Raw genomic sequence first — 21,201 nt, forward strand, 5'->3', positions numbered from 1 at the left:
ATTCCCCCCCTCCCTGCACGAGTTCGTGCTCTCCATTAATTTCACAACCTCCTTCCCTGCACGGGTTCATGCTCTCCATTAAGTTTCACTCCCCCACCCCTCCCTGCACGGAATCGTGCTCTCCATTAAGTTTCACTCCAACCCCCCCTCCCTGCACGGATTCGTGCTCTCCATTAAGTTTCACCCCCTCTCCCCGCACGGATTCGTGCTCCTCTTCATTAAGTTTCCTCGCCATCCTCGTACGGGAAGTCTCCAGTTTAAAAACAGAGATTTAAAATAAATAACAACACGGTGCCCCCCCCCCGGCTCAGGAAAAGCTCGGGACCCGAAGCTGCGCGACTTGCCAGGAGGCAAACGGCGGTGTCAAGGTGTCCGCGGAGCGAGCCCGGCGAGCCACGTTCAAGTGGAGCAGGACGCACGCACGCACGCACGCACGCACGACGACGACGACGCACAGCACCGGCTATTGATGTGCATTTTTATAGCGAGACAATGGAGGGGTTTTTAATGGCAAGGAACGTTCCACTCGCGCCGAGGGGTGCGATCCGATCAATCATCGATAACGCGCGAGCCGCTCGACTCCGGACAGGCGCGCGCCGCGTCCGACGCACGATGTCCGAGTCGGACAAAGCGGCCTGGTGGCGCCGAAACCTTCGGCGGACGCTCGTAAAGCGGCTCCGGGTGTGCGCTCCGGCGGAGACACCCCCCACTAGGCGCATCACTTTACGGTTTAATCATGCGGGTATGCTTCATTATTCATCTGAACATAATCTTTTTTTACAAACGCTTTTTTAGCCGCACCATGGGCTGCTCTCGGACGCAAGGTAAGATCGCCTCGGTTTAGAGTCGACCTCCGGACCAGTGAGTGCGCCGCACTGGACGTGGTCACTTCGAGCGGACACCTCACCTCGTACGACCTATTTTAACGGGACCGTAAGAGGATTAAAAGGGTTTTCCTTTATACAAATATATATATATATAAATAAATAAATAAATAAATAAAAACATTTAACTTGGATATCCGGGTCTCGGCCGCAGCTCTGCGAAACCACCAATTATATATATATATATATATATATATATATATATATATATATATATATATATATATATATATATATATATTTAATTATTATTTATTTATTTATATATTTACATATTTCTATGTATATAGACGTTTGGATTTTTTTTTATTTACCCCTTTCCTACTTGTTCAGGTCGTGGATCATTGCGTCGAGCGGCGTCCGGCCGTCTCGGTAATTAGCTCTCGGTTGCTCACTGCACCAAACGACGAACCTCGAGGGCCGTTCTGTGCCATTTATACGTCACTTGTAACACGTTGTGTAGTTTGGAGTCGGTCGGCACGCTCTTCGTGGTCCTCTTATCGAGGCCCATTCGGTGATCCACCGAAACGCGGAGCCACGGACCGTCCGCGGAGCCCGGGGCTTCGAAGAGCTCGTGGGGCCCGTGGGTCGGCGGCTCGGGGCGGCACCACGTGCACCGAACGGTGTTTGCAGTGCGCGACCATCCCCGACGCTCATATCACGGGGTGTCCCTTTAAGGGATTTTTTTTTTCTTCCTGGAACCGTTCCGTTCCGCCGAGTTATTCTCAAGGGCGATGTGGCCGCACGAAGGCAGCACGGAACGCGTACTGGGGTAGCGATTTGAACACCCTATTTAAACCTGCTTAGTCCATCGTTACGTCGTTTCTATTTTTAAGGGCTATTTGTCTCCTTACCTTATTCATTCTCTCTCTCTCTCTCTCTCTCTCTCTCTCTCTCTCTCTCTCTCTCTCTCTCTCTCTCTCTCTCTTTCCTTATTCTCCCCCCTCCCCTTCTCTCTATCCCCTAATGCTCCCCTCCCTCCTCTCTCTCTCTCTCTCCCTCTCTCTCTCTCTCTCTCTCTCTCTCTCTCTCTCTCTCTCTCTCTCTCTCTCTCTCTCTCTCTCTCTCTCACGTGACACAGCAGCACGCGTCACCCTCCCCACATCCCTCAAAGACTACGAGGGGTTGTCGTGTCGGTTGCCACTCGGACACATATTAAACCGATGTGATGATCCGGCGACTCGTCACCGGTTCACGGGAAACACGACTCCTGACCTCTCCTGAGTGCAGTTGTAACATCGACGTCGCGATGTCGGCAGAGTGTGGCCGGAGGGCTGCGATCACGTCGCCGGCCCGATATAGACATCGTGCGCCGTAAACTTTCACAACCGGCCGATTATTATTACGATGGCATCCGACGCCCCATCGCCGCGTGGCTAAAGTACAAGTATCACACGAGTAACTTTCATGCGAAGGGAACTGAAGTTCACTTTGGGTGCGGAACGGCTTTAATAATGAATTAATTCCGGAGCTTCGAAACGCGCCGTGATATCTTTCGCGGGACCGTCGAGGTCCCCGTCAAGTGTTTGCACTCACGGTGTGACGTCACGCTGTTTATTTATTCATTCCGTGCCGGTGCCATGGGAGCTGAGCGTGCTCCCTCTTACAGTCTCGTGCTCACCGCACACGCTCCGAGGATGATGGAACGTCCGTCCGGACAAGCTCATATAAATTGCTCACTGCTGATATTACTGTGCCTCCTGCATGAGATGCTGTATCTATCATCCACTTCACACACCACACATACGATATATATATAAATATATATATATATATATATATATATATATATATATATATATATATATATATATATATATATATATATATATATATATACATACATCCGTTTGTGTGCCTTGTACACACATGTTAGTGGAGCCTTTTGAATACCCTTCGTGGTTATACACCAGGAACCTTCCTATCGAGTGAATATGCTCAGCCAGCCGTACAGTGCTAAACCAGCTTTCGAAGTCGGCCAAGACAGCGGCTCAAAGGATATTTTGAAAACATCATCTTTTGAAACTCTGGAGATATTTTTGGTAAAATCAACAGTTGCAAAAAAGACTCCGTAAGATCTTTGACAGCTCCACTGCATACAGGACAGGAAGCGTGACGTACTCTGATCAGGACAACATACTTCACTATACATCAACTCCTGTGAGACGACACCAGCTCGAAGTTATAAATTTGATTCTGACCGCTTGAAATCGAAACCAAAGCCGAACAGCTTCGAGGCAACAATGTTACTCTTGATTTACTTTGATGTGTGTGTGTGTGTTTTATATATATATATATATATATATATATATATATATATATATATATATATATATATATATATATATGTATACACACACACACACACACACACACACACACACACACACACACACACACACACGGTGTGTTCATAAAGTATCCAACCTTAATTTTTCGTGCGTAAACAAATGAAGCTCGGGAGGCGTGGTTTGGTGCAGTATGTAGGCGATCCTAATCCGTATGCGTGAATATTTTCCCGCCCGCAGAAGCTGTCAGTCGCCAACAGACCGCCGATGAGTGAGGAAGTGTAAGTGAGCGCCGTCGGATTTTCGTTTTTGACAAAATGACGGATCACTGTGGTCTCATCGCCAGTGATCACTGTGTTGAAGAAGTTGGGATCGCTGTTCACAGTCTCCAGCATGTCCTGTGCGATCTCCAAACGGAGTTGCTTCTGCTCGATCGTTCGCAGCTTTGGCACGAACTTCGCTGAGATTCTCCTTAAGCCCAAATCCTCAGTCACAATGGAATGAACGGATCCAACGCTGATGCCTGCCTCGTCTGCAAGTTCTCTGATCGTGATTTGATGATCCTGCATCAGCAGGGTCCTCACTTCGTCAATGACGATCTTATTTCGGGGTGTTGAGGGCCTACCAGAACGTGCTTCACTTTCCACTGATGTGCTACCATCTTTGAAGCGGTTGTACCACTCTTTTATCTATGTGGTGCCCATTGCTTCGTTCCCGAAGGCCTGTTGAATCTTGCGGATCGTTTCCACTTGGGAATCGCCAAGCTTTACACAAAATTTGATGCAGTAGCGTTGTTCAAGTTTTTCCGTCATTTTGTCAAAAACGAAAATCCGACGGCGCTCACTTACACTTCCTCACTCATCGGCGGTCTGTCGGCGACTGACAGCTTCTGCGGGCGGGAAAATATTCACGCATACGGATTAGGATCGCCTACATACGTGCACCAAACCACGCCTCCCTAGCTTCATTTGTTTACGCACGAAAAATTAAGGTTGGATACTTTTTGAACACACCTCGTGTATATATATATATATATATATATATATATATATATATATATATATATATATATATGTTAAAATGCATGTATATTTGTGCTGACAATATGGCCTCGGTCCAAGAGGTACACACACACACACACACCCCCCTTTAAGCTGTTCAAATCCCAACCCAGCTACAAACTGTCATTCTGGTGTTTTACAGGCAGGGTGATTCATCATTGTTTGAACCATCACAGATACACACGATAAAAGACTGCTGGAATTAGTTGGTCAACGTGAAATATCTCATGGTTTTCTTCGCAAAGAGGAGGCGAGCTATCGCCGGAACGATGAACAAATTACAAATATCTGCCTTAACTACATAATCGAGCGTCAGGCCTGGCTAGCCACGTTTCCATTCACTCACTGAGCCTCAGTAGTGCACGTTTCTTTCTGCGTTGTCACTGATGATTCACCAACAAGTGATGAAACCAGTCTGGCAGCCGATGGGGTGTGCAACATTGAGATTCTTGTGTGTGTACTATTTGTAAATGTCTTTACAGCTGTTGAGGAACTCTGCGAAGGGTTTGAAACAGCAAATGGCTTACTTTGAGTAGCGTTTCTTGCTTACTTTATGCAGATTATTTGGCTTGAAGAACATGGGAGGAGTCGAATATATATAGATATATATATATATATATATATATATATATATATATATATATATATATATATATATATATATATATATATATATATATGTATATATGTATATATATATGCACACACACACATATACATTTTCTATCCACAGCTGTATATATATATATATATATATATATATATATATATATATACACATATACATATCCATCCATCCATTAGGACCATACTCTGTGCAGAGCGTTGGTGCCGCCGAAGCAGTCTCCTTGGCTATTGGGAACAATCCTGGACGGGTCGCCACTCCGACACAGTATACCAGCATGCTGGCACTCATTTTGCCGACCTCGGAAGGATGACAGGCAGAGTCAACCCCACCTGGTGTTAATTCAACAGCTGAGCGGGATTTGAACTCAGGACCCTAGGATCCCAAGCCCACTACCTTAACCATTAAGCCAACAACAGGCATACATACATAATCTATTTGTATATATATATATATATATATATATATATATATATATATATATATATATATATATATATATATATATATATATATATATATATATATATATATATATACATACATATGTCCATTGGGACCAGACTCTGCAGAGCGTTGGTGCTGCCGAAGCAGTCTCCTTGGCTATTGGGCACAATCCTGGACGAGTCACCACTCCGGCACAGGATACCAGCATACTGGCACTCATTTTGCCGACCTCGGAAGGATGACAGGTCGAGTTAACCACACCTGGTATTAATTCACTAGCTGAGCAGGATTTGAACTCAGGATCCAAGCCCGCCACCATAACCATTAAGCCAACACCAGGCATGGTCCGGGGGTCCGGCGGAGAACGACCACTCGGTGGGGAAAACTACGTCGATTCCCATCAGACTCCCGGAATTGTAGGCCGTCGCTCACGGATAATTCCGTGACGCGGTGGGTCGCTTAACCGACCGTGGACACCAATACCTCAACCGCGTGGCGTAGGGTCCTCCTGTCTAGAAACAAGTTACCTAATTAACCACCCGGTTTCGACTACGGGGGAACCACACCCTCGGTACACCTTGCCCGAACCGGATCACTACCAACTACCGACTACTTTGCCGGATCGGATGCAGTCGAGCGGCACTGCTCAGGATGTACCGGCTAGAAGGAACGGATTATCGGGAATAAACACCCAGCTAAACTCAGATCCGAACCATGCTGGACCAATGGAGGAAAAGACAAAGACGAGCTGGGAACATTTCTACAATTATTTATTTACAATAAAGCGAGGAAAAGCATGTGGCACAGGAAAAAGGTTTATTTGGTATGTTACGCAGGGGAAGATGAGAGAGGTGTGGTATGGCAATTTACAAGCAACGTACAAAAGCGGACACAGTGCAGACTTGACACGAGAATAATAAAAGCAACAATCACAATAAATATCTTACACAGGCTTATCTAACGGACAGGTGGCAACACTCTTAGACACACACTCAGACAAAATAAACCCAATGAAAAGAAAAGGGGACCTTTTGCAGCCAGGAAGGGAGGGAGTTGAGGTCAGTTTTTGGTACCTGAGCGTTTCGAGGGGGGAGGGATGCTCCGTGGTGCGGTACCCAACAAAAGTTGTGTGGTTCGGTCCACCGCCGCACGTGTGGTAATCGTGTCTGGCGGAGTCCAAAGAGGCGAGAGATGAGCAGTAGGCAGGTCCAGATTAGAGGCTTGGTCGAGGTCCTTCATATCCACCAACTCCTCCGACTTCTCCCTTTCAAAAACCAACCGTGACCTTTCAAATCCAACGACAACCTTCCCTCGCATCCATCTCTACTCTGAGGATTGTCCCGTACTTTATAGATCACGGAGTTCGGGGTGGAGCCGTGGCGAAGCCGACGTCATTGTCCATCCCGATTGGACCGGGCTTTCATGTGGTCCACCTTTCTGGGCGGGGTTTCGGCCAGACACTGGTAAGGACCGCCCACACCGCAGTGTCTGGGTTTCGGAAGGTGAATGGTGGTACAGCTACGATAACGAACCTCAGGATTCTGCTTCAGAAAACGAGTCTATGCAGACAGCGGGTCGACGGTGGAAGCGCTTGTCCAGCCCAAAGTGCCCATCGGGATTTGGGCTCAGGAGACGAGACGAGGGTAGCAAGCGAGATTAAGGTACCGTGGATCAAATAAGAGGGGAAATGATATCAAAAGGGAAAATGATTTATTAATCCTAACTATAGCCCATCGCAACACACTCCCTCGTCTTCCCACTAGACAAAAGGTAGGGACCTAACTACACGTATATTAATGAAATAACTGACTTGGGACAACTGTATGTTGTCCAGATATGCATACGGTTCCGAGAACCGTAACAATATTGTCCCTTACTGATAACCTTGTTTGCAACCAGAGATGCTTGTAGCATCACCCCAATACAGATAGATGGCATTGAAAAAGGGGCCAAAACGTTCACGTACGTTTGACCCCTCAAAATATCTTGCATTCTTTTAAGTCAGCTCGTGCCTCGGCATAATGCGAGGGCACATCCGCACAACCGTAATTGATTTGTTCTGCATGAATGGACTGCATTGTTTCCTATTGTGAGTTCTCTCATAGCCGTTTCCTTTAACAAGTGACATTTTCACAAACGTGTAAACCTGTCAAAGGCTGAAACGCACACTTACAGTGAACGAGAGCTTTACGTTTACTTTCATGGCCACTGTCGCTCATGCTATTGTGATTATCAAGTGCAATCACGATCGCTTTGCACTCTTCATGCCAATGGCAGAGGGACCACCATGCTTTGAAATGTGTCAAAGAGGTTTCTCCAAACTCTCGTTTTTTTAATGTCCTCCACAATACCAATGCTGACATTTTCTGACATGTGAGACCAAATTGTATGTTATAAGGTTCATGTGTGATTAGATAATGAACTAGAATGACACTCGGTGGAGTGCATACCTCCGCCAGACTGACCAGTCTACGTTTTGTAGCCCAATGATAGGCTGGACTGCATCTGAACCTGAACCAAAATATAAGCAGTTTGTCCTTGTCACCAACCCAACTGATCCACCAAGTTTTGTCATAAGTCATCCAGGACTTTTTGAAATATCATGCTTTGCATAGTTTTTGACCCCATCTTTCAATGGTGAAAATTTTTTTAATTCTAGTGTCCGGATCTTCACCAAAATCGAATCGGTTCGTCCTTGTCACACAACCAACCTGTCTACCAAGTTTCGTCCGAATCCGTCCACAACTTTTTGAGACATCCTACTCACAAACAGACAGACAAATAGGTGAAAACATCACCTCCACCCACCTTAGATGGCAGAGGTAATAATTCCACCAGTTCATTGCTTACCTGGTTATGTCAGCATTTTATAACGATTCCCAAACACTCCCAAAGTCTTACAGTGCCTATAGAAAGTCCACACCCCCTTTCAAATTTTTCATCTTTTGTTGCCTTATAACTGAGAATTAAATTACATTAAATCAGACTTTTTCAACCTTTAATTACACATCGTAACACACAACTTCCCCGTGAAAAGCATTCTGCAATTTTCAGAAAATTGATTAAAAATAATAAAAAAAAAACAACTAATATATTGGTTGGATAAATGTCCACCCCCCCCCCCCCGAGTTAGTCATTGTGGAAGCACCATAAAGCAATTACAGCTGTGAGTCTGTTTGGATTGGTCTCCACCAACTTAGCACACCTTGATTGGGCAATATTTGTACATTCTTTTGCACAAAACTGTTCAAGCTCAGTCAAGTTGCATGGGGAGTGTTGATGGACAGCAATCTTCAAGTCAAGCCACAGATTTTCGATTGGATTTAGGTCGAGGCTCTGACTAGGCCACTCAAGGACATTTATATTGTTACGTTTGAGGGGGGGTATGCATTCAAAGGGTAATTAGGATGTTTAATTAGGTATGCCATGCTGTTCGAGTTTACCAGGATCTCGATGTAATAAGTAGCAATTCAGTGGTGATAAGTTGTCTAGTAAATGTTCATTTCTTCAAGGGGGGAAATGATAATTGTCACGTAATTAGATAGGGACACGGGATAGGGTAAGTGTGTCTGCGTAAACCCCTTTTTGGTATTCTCTGGAGACTGGCCGTGACGTCACAGGACAGTGCAGCGGATGGCTCCGCCCCGTGATCACGATTGGCAGAAGGCGACGGCGGTGGGCCAATAAACGGCTCGATTGGAGGTGACGAGGGCAGGAGGATAAAAAGGTTCTCTTCGGGGTCGAAAAGGAAGAGGAAGAAGATTACAACCAAAAGATCGTGTTTTTTTTTGGTGGGGAGGCTGCTGCGCGGGGAGCATCCTTGTTGTTGTGCTGATTCGATCGTGTTCTTGATCGTGTCTTGGAGCCTTGCTGAGCCTCGTGCCTCACCTTGGTTGGCTCTGGGGTTCTGCTGACTCGGAGTACGGGGTCGAACGGCGGGCGGACCTGCCTCCCTCTCCTGCTCGCAACTTGGCGCCAGAACTGGTTCCCTGGCGGCTGTGAGCGGATTTGGGCCAAGACCAGGAGGTCGACAGCACCACGGTTTCTCCTGCCCCCCTGACGAGAGCAAGGCCAGCTCGTCCGACGCCGATCCAGGGACAGTTGCGTCCACACCACGGTCCAGCCTGACCACCAGAAATAGCTACTGTGTGTGTGTGTGTGTGTGTGTGTGTGTGTGTGTGTGTGTGTGTGTGTGTGTGTGTGTGTGTGTGTGTGTGTGTGTGTGTGTGTGTGTGTGTGTGTGTGTGTGTGTGTGTGTGTGTGAACTTGGCGCCTTAGAGGGATTGAGATCTGTATATTCATTGGAATTGTCTGTGTTTTTCCCCACGCCCGATCCCACACCATCCCGTCAAATCGCCCCGGATCCCTTTTCTTGCCGAGTCTTGTTATTTCTGGTCAATAGTAAAAACGAATAAACATCATCAACTCAGTGAAAAGCGACTCGTGCCACCTCCCTCGTCCCGTTTGCGGTAGAGCGATTAGAACCGCCATGTTGGGTTATAAATAAATAAACCGCCTCCATCATTTCGGCTCATTCTACGTTGGCGGGACTGTTCAAGTCCCGTGGACGTCACAATATTATTGTTCCTTAACCACTCAGTGTAGCTTTGGCTGTGTGCTTCGGGTTGTTTTCATGCTGAAAGGTGAACTTCCGTCCCAATTTCAGCTTTCTTGCAGAGGGCAGCAGCTTTTCCTTGAGGAATTTCTGTATTTTGCTCCATCCATTTTCCCCTATGCCTGGTGTTGGCTTAATGGTGTGGGTGGTGGGTTTGGGATCTAAGGATCCTGAGTTCAAATCCCACCTGGCTGTTGAATTGATACCAGGTGTGTTTCACTCTGCCTATCATCCTTCCAAAGTTGGCAAAATGAGTGCCAGCTTGCTGGTATCCTCTGTTGGAGTGGTGACCTGTCCAGGATTGTGCTCAGTATCCAAGGAGACTGCTTAAGCAGCACCAATGCTCTGCACAGAGTATGGTCCCAATGGATGGATGGATTTTCCCCTCTATCCTGACAAGTGCCCCAGTTCCTGCTGATGAGAAACATCCCCATAACATGATGCTGCCACCACCATGCTTCACAGTAGGGATGGTGCTCTTTGGGTGATGTGTTGTGTTGGGTTTGCACCAAATGTAGTGTTTGGCATTTAAACCAAATAGTTACATCTTGGCTTCGTCAGACCACAAAACTTTTTGCCACATGGCTTCGGAATCTCTGGAGTGTTTTTTTGCATACCTCAAACGAGACTCAAGGTGGGCTTTTTTGAGTAATGGCTTCCTTCTTGCCTACTGCACAGGCCAGACGTTTGGAGTGCTTGGGATATTGTTGGTGGTCTCTCTGATCAGTCTCCTTGTTTGCTCATCCATTTTGGAGGGTCGGCTTAATATAGGCAGGGTTTTGATGGTACCATACGCCTTTCTCTTCTTAACGATTGTCTCGACTATGCTCCAAGGGATATTCAAGGCCTTTGAAATATTCTTATACCCATCCCCTGATCTGTGCTTTTCCCCAATTTTATCCCGAAGGTCTTTTGAAAGCTGTTTGGTTCTCACGGTCGAGTCTTTGCTGTGAAATGTACAACCCAGCAGAGGAAACATACAGGAACAGTTGATGTTATTCTGAAATAATCAGAATCACTACAATTTGATGCAGGTGGAGGCCAATTAACTTGGTGTATAATTTTGAAGGTGATTGGTTACTCCTGAGCTAATTTACAATTGCTATTATAAGAGGGGTGGATACTTATCCAACCAAGATATTGTAGTTTTGTATTTTAAATTTTTTTTATCTGACATTTGTCGAATTTGTTTTTCACTTCGAAGTTGTGGGTAATGATGTGTAAATAAAGGTGGAAAAATTCTGATTTAATACAATTTAATTCCAGGCTATATGGCAACAAAAGGTGAAAAATTTGAAAGGGGGTGGAGACTTTCTATTGGCACTGTACATGTCAGGTTTGATGTGAATGATTCATGTGTCCGCAGGCCACCATAATCCCCTTTGTTTTTTCAAACCTCTCTAATTAATAATAACTTTATTCTCTCAAACCTTTCACATTTGATAATTTTCACACTCATGTATGAATGCCATGCCGGCAAAGTGTAAAAGAATGTTGGGATACATGGCAGATACATTTCTATTCTGAGATGAAAATGGAAACCAAAGGCTGGATTTGAGAATGCGATTGAAATATTAATTTAACACTTTTGTTATATATTCAACTCGATAATAAGTGTCATGATATACAGTAGAAGCTTGCGTTAAGATTCTGATAAATACCATCCAAAAGTATATGCAAGTTTAGTAACACATGAAATGAGCCAACTATACTATGAGGGCACAGACTCTGGCATGAACATCTATTGCGAATATCCACATCCATGGTGTTTCTCATCAGCCAATACAGAACTTTCAAAATGACGTAATCTGCCCCAGATTTCTCTGCGTGCATGTGCAGAAACTCCAAGCAATGAAGTCCATCGGGATGGCTTGGATGTGTTTCATATGTGCCAGACAAGGATTGTAGCATGGAACAGCTCACCAAGCTTTTAAAGAAGCTGAAAATACTTGGAAACATACTTGCGAGAAAGGGCACAACAAAGTATTTGGAGGACTTTCTGATCAGCTCTTCCAAAAAGTTGATATATTGCAGTCCGTACTGCAAAACCTCCCGACGATGTCGGCTTGTGCAAGGTTCGTAAACGGCCGTGTTCTATCCAAACCTTCGTGTGTTTTTAACACCGATTGGAAGGTCGTATCTGGGGCTTGTCGATACACAGGATCAGTTTAAAATGATGATATTTACAATTAATCATGTTTGGGAGGAGTGAGGATGAGAGTAGGAATTATATGGGCTGTGAGTGCCATTATAAATATATCCTATTTGTTTGGTTCTGGGGCCACAAGAGAAAGTATGCGAGAGAAAGTCTATTTTTGCATCTATTGGTGAAAGGTGTGTGTGTGTGTGTGTGTGTGTGTGTGTGTGTGTGTGTGTGTGTGTGTGTGTGTGTGTGTGTGTGTGTGTGTGTGTGTGTGTGTGTGTGTGTGTGTGTGTGTGTGTGTGTGTGTGTGTGTGTGTAAACCACTGCCACTACTTGTACTAACAGGAAATGGTACAAATTTGACACCCCTCTTCCACGGATACTTCTTGATATTTCCGTGAGTCCGTTTTGCCTTCAGGATCACAACAATTATGGTTAACCATCTTGTAATTGCCACTTTTTCATCTACATATGAAACATTATGTTTAAAAGACAATTTCAATTCCAGATTTCATGCCTGTAACGGCAGTTTAAAAGTGCTCGGCGAGCTGAACCGAGTCATTGTAAACACACACACACACACACACACACACACACACACACACACACACACACACACACACACACACACACACACACACACAGCGCACACGCAAAATGCCTCATTTAGCATTTTACATCATTTCAAGAGTCCCGTGTTGATTGAGAACATAAGATATAACAGGAGGAGGACGTTTGGCCCACCATGCCTGTGCTTCTATCAATACCACTTCAATTCAATCCATCAGTTAATCTTCAATTTCACTGAAGGGGTGACGGGGGAAGCAGGAGTGGGCAGGAGAACAGCAGGGCAGGTACAGGTACATCACTAAAGAGTTTGAATGGAATTTTATGATGAGGAACAAACAAACACCGACAGCACATTCACCTATTGACAACATCCTCTCACAGACATCACAGGTATACAATCACCGATCCATAGCTAAGCTACCTCCCATTGCTGCCAATATACATGTCCCCTTCTGTTCACATCCTCCTCTATCTCAATAGAAATGAAAATATTCCTTGAATGAAAAATCCTCAAACACCAGTCGAGATGATCCACTTAATCAGATGATCTGCTTAATCAAACACAAATCATGTTATTTTCACAGCTAGTACTCAGATCAACAGAACCTTTAAATAAAGAAAAATACGTAAATTTGAATAGTTTTCTTCAATATAATGGGTTCTGATGCCGCATTATGATTACTGCAGCTTTGATGTTAACAATTCAAACTTAAAATTCCATCGAATTAAAATCCTTGGTCTTGCATCCCATCGAGCTCGTCATTCCGCAAAGAAACCGTCCGCACTCGGACTCATTGCGGACGAAACTCTTGCTCGTTAATATCCACGTCCATGTTGAATTCTCGGATGGATTTTCTGTTTTTTTAATCAAACTTGGGACGTCCTCACTTTCAGAATTCCTGAGATCATTCTTGCATCAATCCCAAGATTCCACAGTTTTTTTTTTTCCAACTTGGATTCGTTCCATAAAGCACGCTGCATTTCCGGCAGACCCGCTCCCACGCACATTATGCATGCCTAAGTTCACAAGGAAAACATGATCAGCTTTTTAGTTCTTCTTTGCCTCTATGTTTACTTTTTTTGCTCTTTTGTTTTTACATATATCACTGGTCAAGGAAGAGCAAAAAATATTTACTTCCAACATTTGGCTTTGATGTAATAGATTGGACATCCACCCAATAAATACACGCGCCCTCTCTTTCTCGATAACATTCTTTGAGGAAAGGCAGTCTCTGTGTGTGGTCGGTGGTGCTCAGTTCATGACTGCCAAGAGCTCCATTCAACTCCTGACCGCTTTCAAACAGACCAGTTAGTTTCACTTAAAAAAAAAAAAATTCCGCAGCTTCAAAAGAGCTTCTTGCTCTCCAACAAAACCGGAAGGAAGCATCTAGATCTGCACAAGCATGGTGGCCTCCAAGCAAAATCAATTACACCTGCAATCCTTCCTTTTTATTTTATCCTCCTTGCTTTTATCCTCCCTGATCTTTCTGGCAATGGTTCCTTAAGAAACGAAATTGGTTGCCAAACTGCGTACAGATCGAAGCAATTTCATGTTTTTTTATTTGAAAGAAAAGACTACCACATGTCAACAGTTTCCCCCATCCTTGGCTAATAGCAGCTCGTTCTTTCAGTCTACGATGCTTAACACGAAGATTTATCATCCTGTTTGGTTTTATCAAACGGTTATTGATGGTCACCTGGTTAGTTCCGTCACTTCCAGTTACAATCCAGAGAGCAAATGCGGATGTTCATAGAACGTTACATCTCGCTATTAACATGTAACCAATGTTTTCAAAACCGCTTTTATCCTTCGACTCCTCTTGAAGTGCTGCTTTTCTCAAAACTGAAACTTTTGTTCCTTGAAATCATTTCGGTGCAAAACTTTCGACAAACATCAAAAATCTTAACAACAACAACAAAAAAAATCACTTCATATTGCAGTCACATCCATCCATCCATTGGGACCATACTCTGTGCAGAGCGTTGGTGCTGCCAAAGCAGTCTCCTTGGCTATTGGACACAATCCTGGACGGGTCGCCACTCCGACACAGAATACCAGCAAGCTGGCACTCATTTTGCTGAAGGATGGCAGGCAGATTCAACCCCACCTGGTATTAATTCAACATTCGAATTGGATTTGAACTCAGGATCCTAGGATCCCAAGCCCACCACCCTCACCATTCAGCCAACACCAGGAAGTCACATGACCACAAATGAATACTTCGAGATCGTTGGACAGTTTTTTTCATAAAGGCAACACAGCTTCCAAATTTCAAGAAAAGGATCTATCATGACCTTGGGGGTGGTAGGATAGCTTAGAGGTATGCATACTTGCCACCGAGGTAAGATGTATACAAACAACCCTTGCAACTGTCTGGCCTGAGTTCCAATCTCGACTCAGCTGTGAACTGTCATCCTGGAGCTTGACAGGCAGAGTGATTCATCAGTGTGTGCGTCGGGAAACTGGACGTCCCGTCTGTTGGCATTAGTTGGTGGATGTGAAAGAACCCACGGTTTTCTTCGCGAAAGGGAGGTGAGCTATCGCCAAATTCACCTATCACCCTGAACAAATTCCAAATCCATACCCTGACTCCCTGTGTCGGAGTGGCGACCCGTACAGGATTGTCAACCGAGCCAAGAAACTGCTTCGGCAGCACCGACGCTCTGCATAGAGTATGGTGCAAGAATGAATGGCTAAATCACGCTCAGTCGAACGGCAGGCCTCGCCATCCGGTTCATGAAAGACCTGGGCTAACAATGTTCCCCGGTCGACCCCACAGGAAGGTGGGAATAATCGTGGCCATTAAAGAAGTATTCGTCTCGATCATGACCCTACTTTTCTAAGATTTGACAACAGGCCAAGCAAAATGCAGCTTTTCAAAATAGCTGATTTCCAAACGGATATCAGGTTTCTGAAAGCATCAGCAGTATTCAAGCAAGAAAAGATGTTTTATAATAAGTAAACTGTTCAGGGATTTGTTGGCGTTAATAGGATTGTAATATGAGAGATATTAACAAACTTTTATGGCAGTGATTTTTTATAATTAGCTTTGTTGAACGAAAAACTAACAAAGAGTGGAGATTCTTCCATAATGTCTTTTATGCTTTTAAATGTCCCCCTCGTACCCGGCATGGACATGGTGATCAAAGCGAGGAAAGAAACGAATAGAATGGAAACAGAGCAGAGCATCTTTATTGAGTGATAATGAACTATTCACGGACAAACAAAGATGCAAGTGCATCTTGTAACTGAGTTCATGTTGTTCAAATGAAAAAGCACTAGTTGATCCTTATTGCTCCACGATGGTGGCTCAAGCACCCTGATGTACTGAGATTGGTGGGGGCTGTGTTCTTTTGTGGTGTGTACTGTCAATTGTAAAAATAAATGGCTTCTCTCGTGGGTGCCTTGTTGTGGCTCACATGCCTGAGGACGATGCCATGGAAACTGCCTTTGTGCATGTTGTGAAGAAGTTGCTTCACTTCGGAGCAGGGATGTATCTCGGAGGGATGGGTCATGCGGTTTGTACTCCAGGTACTGACTTATGGGTCGGAAGTGGCTCGTGCTCACACTTCCAATCCCGAAGACCGTTACAGTGCAATATCTCGTGCTGTCTGTGAAAACAGGGAAAAGGTATGGAAAAATAAGTTGTCCAATCACATTTGCGTACAATGCAGGGCTGGCAGGATGGCATATATATATATATATATATATATATATATATATATATATATATATATATATATATATATATATATATATATATATATATATATATATATATATATATATATATATATATATATATATATATATATATACCGGGCGTAGTGGCGTGCACCTGTAATCCGGCTACTCGGAGGCTTGGGTTGGAGGATCGCTTGAGGACGGGGGCTCTGCACTGGACAGGGTGTAGAGCAGCCCGGAATCATGGCGAAACCCAAATCCTGATCCCTGTGTCGTAAGAGGCGACCAGGGTTGCGTCAGGAAGGGCATCCGGCGTAAAACCTGTGCCAAATCAGTATGCGGATCATAACGGATGATCCGCTGTGGCGACCCCTAACGGGAGCAGCTGAAAGATGAACAACATATATATATATATATATATATATATATATATATATATATATATATATATATATATATATATATATATATTTATCTACATATGCACTGCATGGTCCATCTGATGTATGTTCAACCGGAGAACAAGTCTGTGAGCGCAGGTCGTTTGTGGACCTTAAAGATCCCACGGCGTCTTTCGCCAAGAATAGACGAGTTACCACCGGCACCCTGAACAAATTACCAATCCCTTCACCTTCAGTTGAACGTCGGGCCTGGCCAACCGGTTCGTGAAAGTCTCATGGAAATAACCTGGCCGAAATAAATAATTTCCCTGGGCCGACCCCAGGAGGAGGTGGAAATAATTGAGCCCAACAAAGTGGTCGTACAAGTCGTAGTCGTGGATCCGTACATGGATCCGTGAGCTCCGTCACATCCCATAAATAAGTTTCAGCCGAGCCATCGACGGAGAATTCATTTTCTTGGTTTCATCACCGATATGTTTGTGTCACATTTCGTTGTCGCTCACACGCAAGCACATTGATGTGAAATCATGCAGAGGGATAAGGAAACCCGGGGACAACTTACAGGTGTGACATGAAGCTCTCGTACACCTGTTGAGCAAACAGTCCAGCGAGACTCTTCGGGAACCTCTTTGCCTTTTGAAAAATTTTGCCTGCTTCTGGAACGACTTGATCGGACACGTGATTCAAAGCGGTATACCACGTGATGTTATTTTCAGCAATCTCAATTAATCAACCCAAACATTTCAATTGAACTCCAAAATATATCAATCTCTTTTCGAATACTGTATATAGCCGTAGCTATAGCGACGAAACTTTTTTTCCATTCCAAAGAAGGTTGTATACCAAACTTCTGGATTGGTTGCTTACTTTTTCATACAATATCGAGGTTCATGGAAGAGTGAGGAGATGGAGAGTAAAAAGGGCAACAGACCGACGGTGGAACAGTGAGACAGCAGGTGGACGGAACAAGCAAGGGAAGGAGAGATTAGTGGAGGAAACCTGCATGGAGGATTTGGTTAGGTAAGGTGAATGGGGTATAAAAAATTCTGCGTCATGAAAGGGGATTACACGAGAAGATGGTGCATCGCTTGGTTGAATCCCTGGAGGGAAGAGTGCAATTGAAGTCTCAGAAAGTGGTTTCACAAACGGGAGGAAAGAGAAACGAAAGAGTGGAGGTGTGTGTGCAAGGCTTGGATTTTGAGAGTTGAACCAGGAAGGGGTTACGGGAAGAACTTTTGTTCCTTACAAGTCCTGCTTAGACTTTCACATGATCACATGACCAACATTTTCTCAGTAATACTTTTTCCTTTTGCTCAATAATTGTACGGATAGCTGCGAAGCTTAACTTGTCAACAATCTCTCCGAGATCTTTGTCTTTAATTACCTCCGGCACCGAAGGTGGAACCAGGTTGTGTGTTTCACCATTGTTTGTCTGTTTGTCTGCGAGTCGGATATTTCAGCAAAAAGTTATTGACGGATTTGGCCAAAACTGTGTGGACAGTTTGGGTGTGTGACAAGGACGAATTGATTCGATTTTGGTGAAGATCCACATCAGGATACTCGAATTTTTAAAACTATTTCAGCGATTCTTCACCATTGAGAGATATGACTAAAAACAATATCTAGCATGATATCTCAAAAGGTTGTGGACGGATTCGGACTAATTTGATGGACATGTTGGGTGTGTGACAAGGGGGAAATGATTAGATTTTGGTTAAGGTCCACATCCAGATCAGGCCTATCTGGGGGACACAAAGTGTAAACTGTTCAGCGAGGTGGAGTTATGTACTCTCCTGAGTGCCGTTATAATTTCATTAAAAAAAAAACACCTTCACACCATAAATACACACACAAACACACACGTGCAGCATTGTGGCTGCTGGTTGCATCATTGTGGCTGCGAGTTGCATCATTGCTTGGGGACGCTGCTGATTCAGTGCCCTTATTACGGGTACACTGGTGCTCATTTCACCGACCTCGGAAGGATGACATGCTGAGTTAACCCCACCTGGTGTTAATTCAGTGGCCGATGAGGCTCAAACTCAGGACCCAAAGATCCCAAGCCAGCCGCCCGAACCACCAAGCCAACACCAGGCTTACACGAGAAATAATGTTCTGTTATATACTTTATATAACTCCAAATCTAACACCTTAAAATCACTGTTCATATGCGTTGACCTATTCTCCAAGTAAATTTATAGTTTTATTCTTATATTCAAGTTCTCCTTATACTCTTTGTCCCTACATTAATGAGAAGTTAGAGCAAAGAAACAAATTTATTTGACACATTTAATAAAAAAAAGCAGGTTATGACGATATGTTGATGAGTTAGTGCATAGGCTACCTTTGAGCTAAATCTGGTTTGATTCCCAACCGGAAATATAAGCTGTCGAATTGATGTTTCGCAGGAAGGTTGTCGCATCGCAAAGTGGGTCGTCCTTCAGACGGATCTTAACTGGGTGTCCCGTCAGCTGGAATGTCGGAGTGGACCTTATAGATTCCACGGTGTCATCTGTGAAGAACAGGCGAGTTGTTTCTGGCGCTGAACAAATTCCAAGTTCCTGTCCTTGTCGGTGTCATTCAAACATCAAGCCTGGCCAGCCGCTTCGTGAAGGACTTGGGCCAAACTTCCACCACGGCCGACCGCACAAGAAGGTCTGATTAATTGGGGCTATTCAAGTAGTACAACAGTAGTCATAGTATATTTAAGTAAATTAAAATGTCGTGGTTCATCTCAAGGTATGGTCTCTCACAAGAGATCGTTCTGTATCCCATGACTGGAACTCATTTATTTACTTAAATATACTTTTATCTCTTTTACTCTGTATTTCTCTCCTTCCTTATCTATCTGTCGAGGAGAAGTGAAATCTTGCAGAAATGTTTCTGTAAAGCTCACTTGGCTGTGCTTGGATGGGTTTGAGGGTAGTGGAGTCGCTGATGAATCCCGAATCCTATCCAGGTTCATGGTTGAACCAGGTTGACTCCATCTTTGCTCTTTACATCTTCGGGTTCCTTCTGATGACCCCAATGCAATATTTGGTCCTCCGTTTGATTTGAGTGATTTGAGTGGAAATGCTTCTTCATAGATAGCATTTTAGTGCCCACCCCAAGTTGTCCTGAGGGTTTAAAGTCAATCACAAAGTGAGGACCGCACATGCAGAGCACAACAGGTACTGGTCAGTGAGATTAACCACTTCCTTTAAGTCATCAGATTAGCCACTTCCATCAGAAACAACTTGCCTGTTATATTAACCACTTCCTTTGTCATTAACCACTTCCTTTATGTCATACTGGTCAGTGATATTAACCACTTCCTTAAAGTCATATTGGTCATTTAGATTAACCACTTCCTTTAAGTCATGAACTCCTTCCTTCAAGTCATACTGGTCAGTTATATTAACCACTTCCTTTAAGTCATTAACCACTTCCTTTAAGGCATACTGGTCAGTTAGATTAACTACTTCCTTTCAGGCATACCAGTCAGTTAGATTAACCACTTCCTTTCAGGCATACCAGTCAGTTAGATTAACCACTTCAAGTCACACTGGTCAGTTAGATTAACCACTTCAAGTCACACTGGTCAGTTAGATTAACCAGTTCCATCAGAAACAACTTGCCTATTTGATCAACCACTTCCTTTAAGTCAAAAATTGTAAAGCCGTTATACACCCCGTTCCCCGTGTTCCACACTGTCCTTGCATACCCAAGGGAGGAAACTAACGTTCTGTTTTCGAATAATTGCCAATTTTGCTTTTGACTGCACGTCCTGTGTTTCTTCCACCGCATCATATGCCAACTGTACAGAGATATTGCTAAATGCAATTGCCAGCGAATATCACTTTCTTTCGCAGTTGGACATTACACATGCCAATTGCTTCCCTTTGTCATGGTACATACTTGTCCATTATTCCCTTATTCGTACTTCCTTCAAATCTCCTTTCCCTTCTCCCCACTCCACTCTACTTTACCCTCATTCCTCTATCTCCACCCATTCCCTAACTTGTCTCAATTTAGCCCTCTGCATCCTCCAACCTCCCATCATGCGTACGCCGTACGTATAACAGATGCACACGGAGCAAGTCAGCTATAGGTTTTTAATTAACAATCTAACAACGACCCGGTAATTCCCCTGAGACGAGCTTCGTTTCCAGAAGCTTAAAATATAAATCTTTAATAATGCTTCCTTCGGTGCAATTTGAATCCACAGTACAACCTTTGATGTTGCAGTACTTTAACCTTACCACCACTCCATCAAGCTACTCCTCACTCACCTAACCTTCAACATTGCCACATGGACAGTCTTCCCATTAGTGGTCTCATTCTCTGCAAGACTTTTTCTTTTCCCCCATCAAGTCCTTTCTCGTTGTCTTACTTCTTGTTTGTATCTCTGCTCTCATCCCTACCTTTTGCTTCTTTCTGTGTTTGCCATTGATGGCTTTTTGTAATGGTGTGCTTTGCCTTAAAATCAGAGTATTGTCTTGC

At 44.1% G+C, this 21,201-nt stretch overlaps 1 protein-coding gene across 1 annotated transcript in view; it reads left to right on the plus strand.

The window, feature by feature from the left end:
- The first annotated feature begins 775 nt into the window (after positions 1-775).
- The window catches only part of LOC147021435 (uncharacterized), a 181,125-nt gene continuing 160,699 nt past the window's right edge, over positions 776-21,201 (plus strand). Inside the window, exon 1 of the mRNA XM_085891358.1 lies at positions 776-824. The gene's annotated coding sequence lies outside the window, so the exon portion shown is untranslated. The remainder of the gene's footprint in view (positions 825-21,201) is intronic.

This window comes from Eptatretus burgeri, chromosome 8, assembly GCF_056783735.1.
Source record: "Eptatretus burgeri isolate ZD-2024b chromosome 8, Ebu_testis_v1, whole genome shotgun sequence".
Lineage (NCBI taxonomy): Eukaryota > Metazoa > Chordata > Myxini > Myxiniformes > Myxinidae > Eptatretus > Eptatretus burgeri.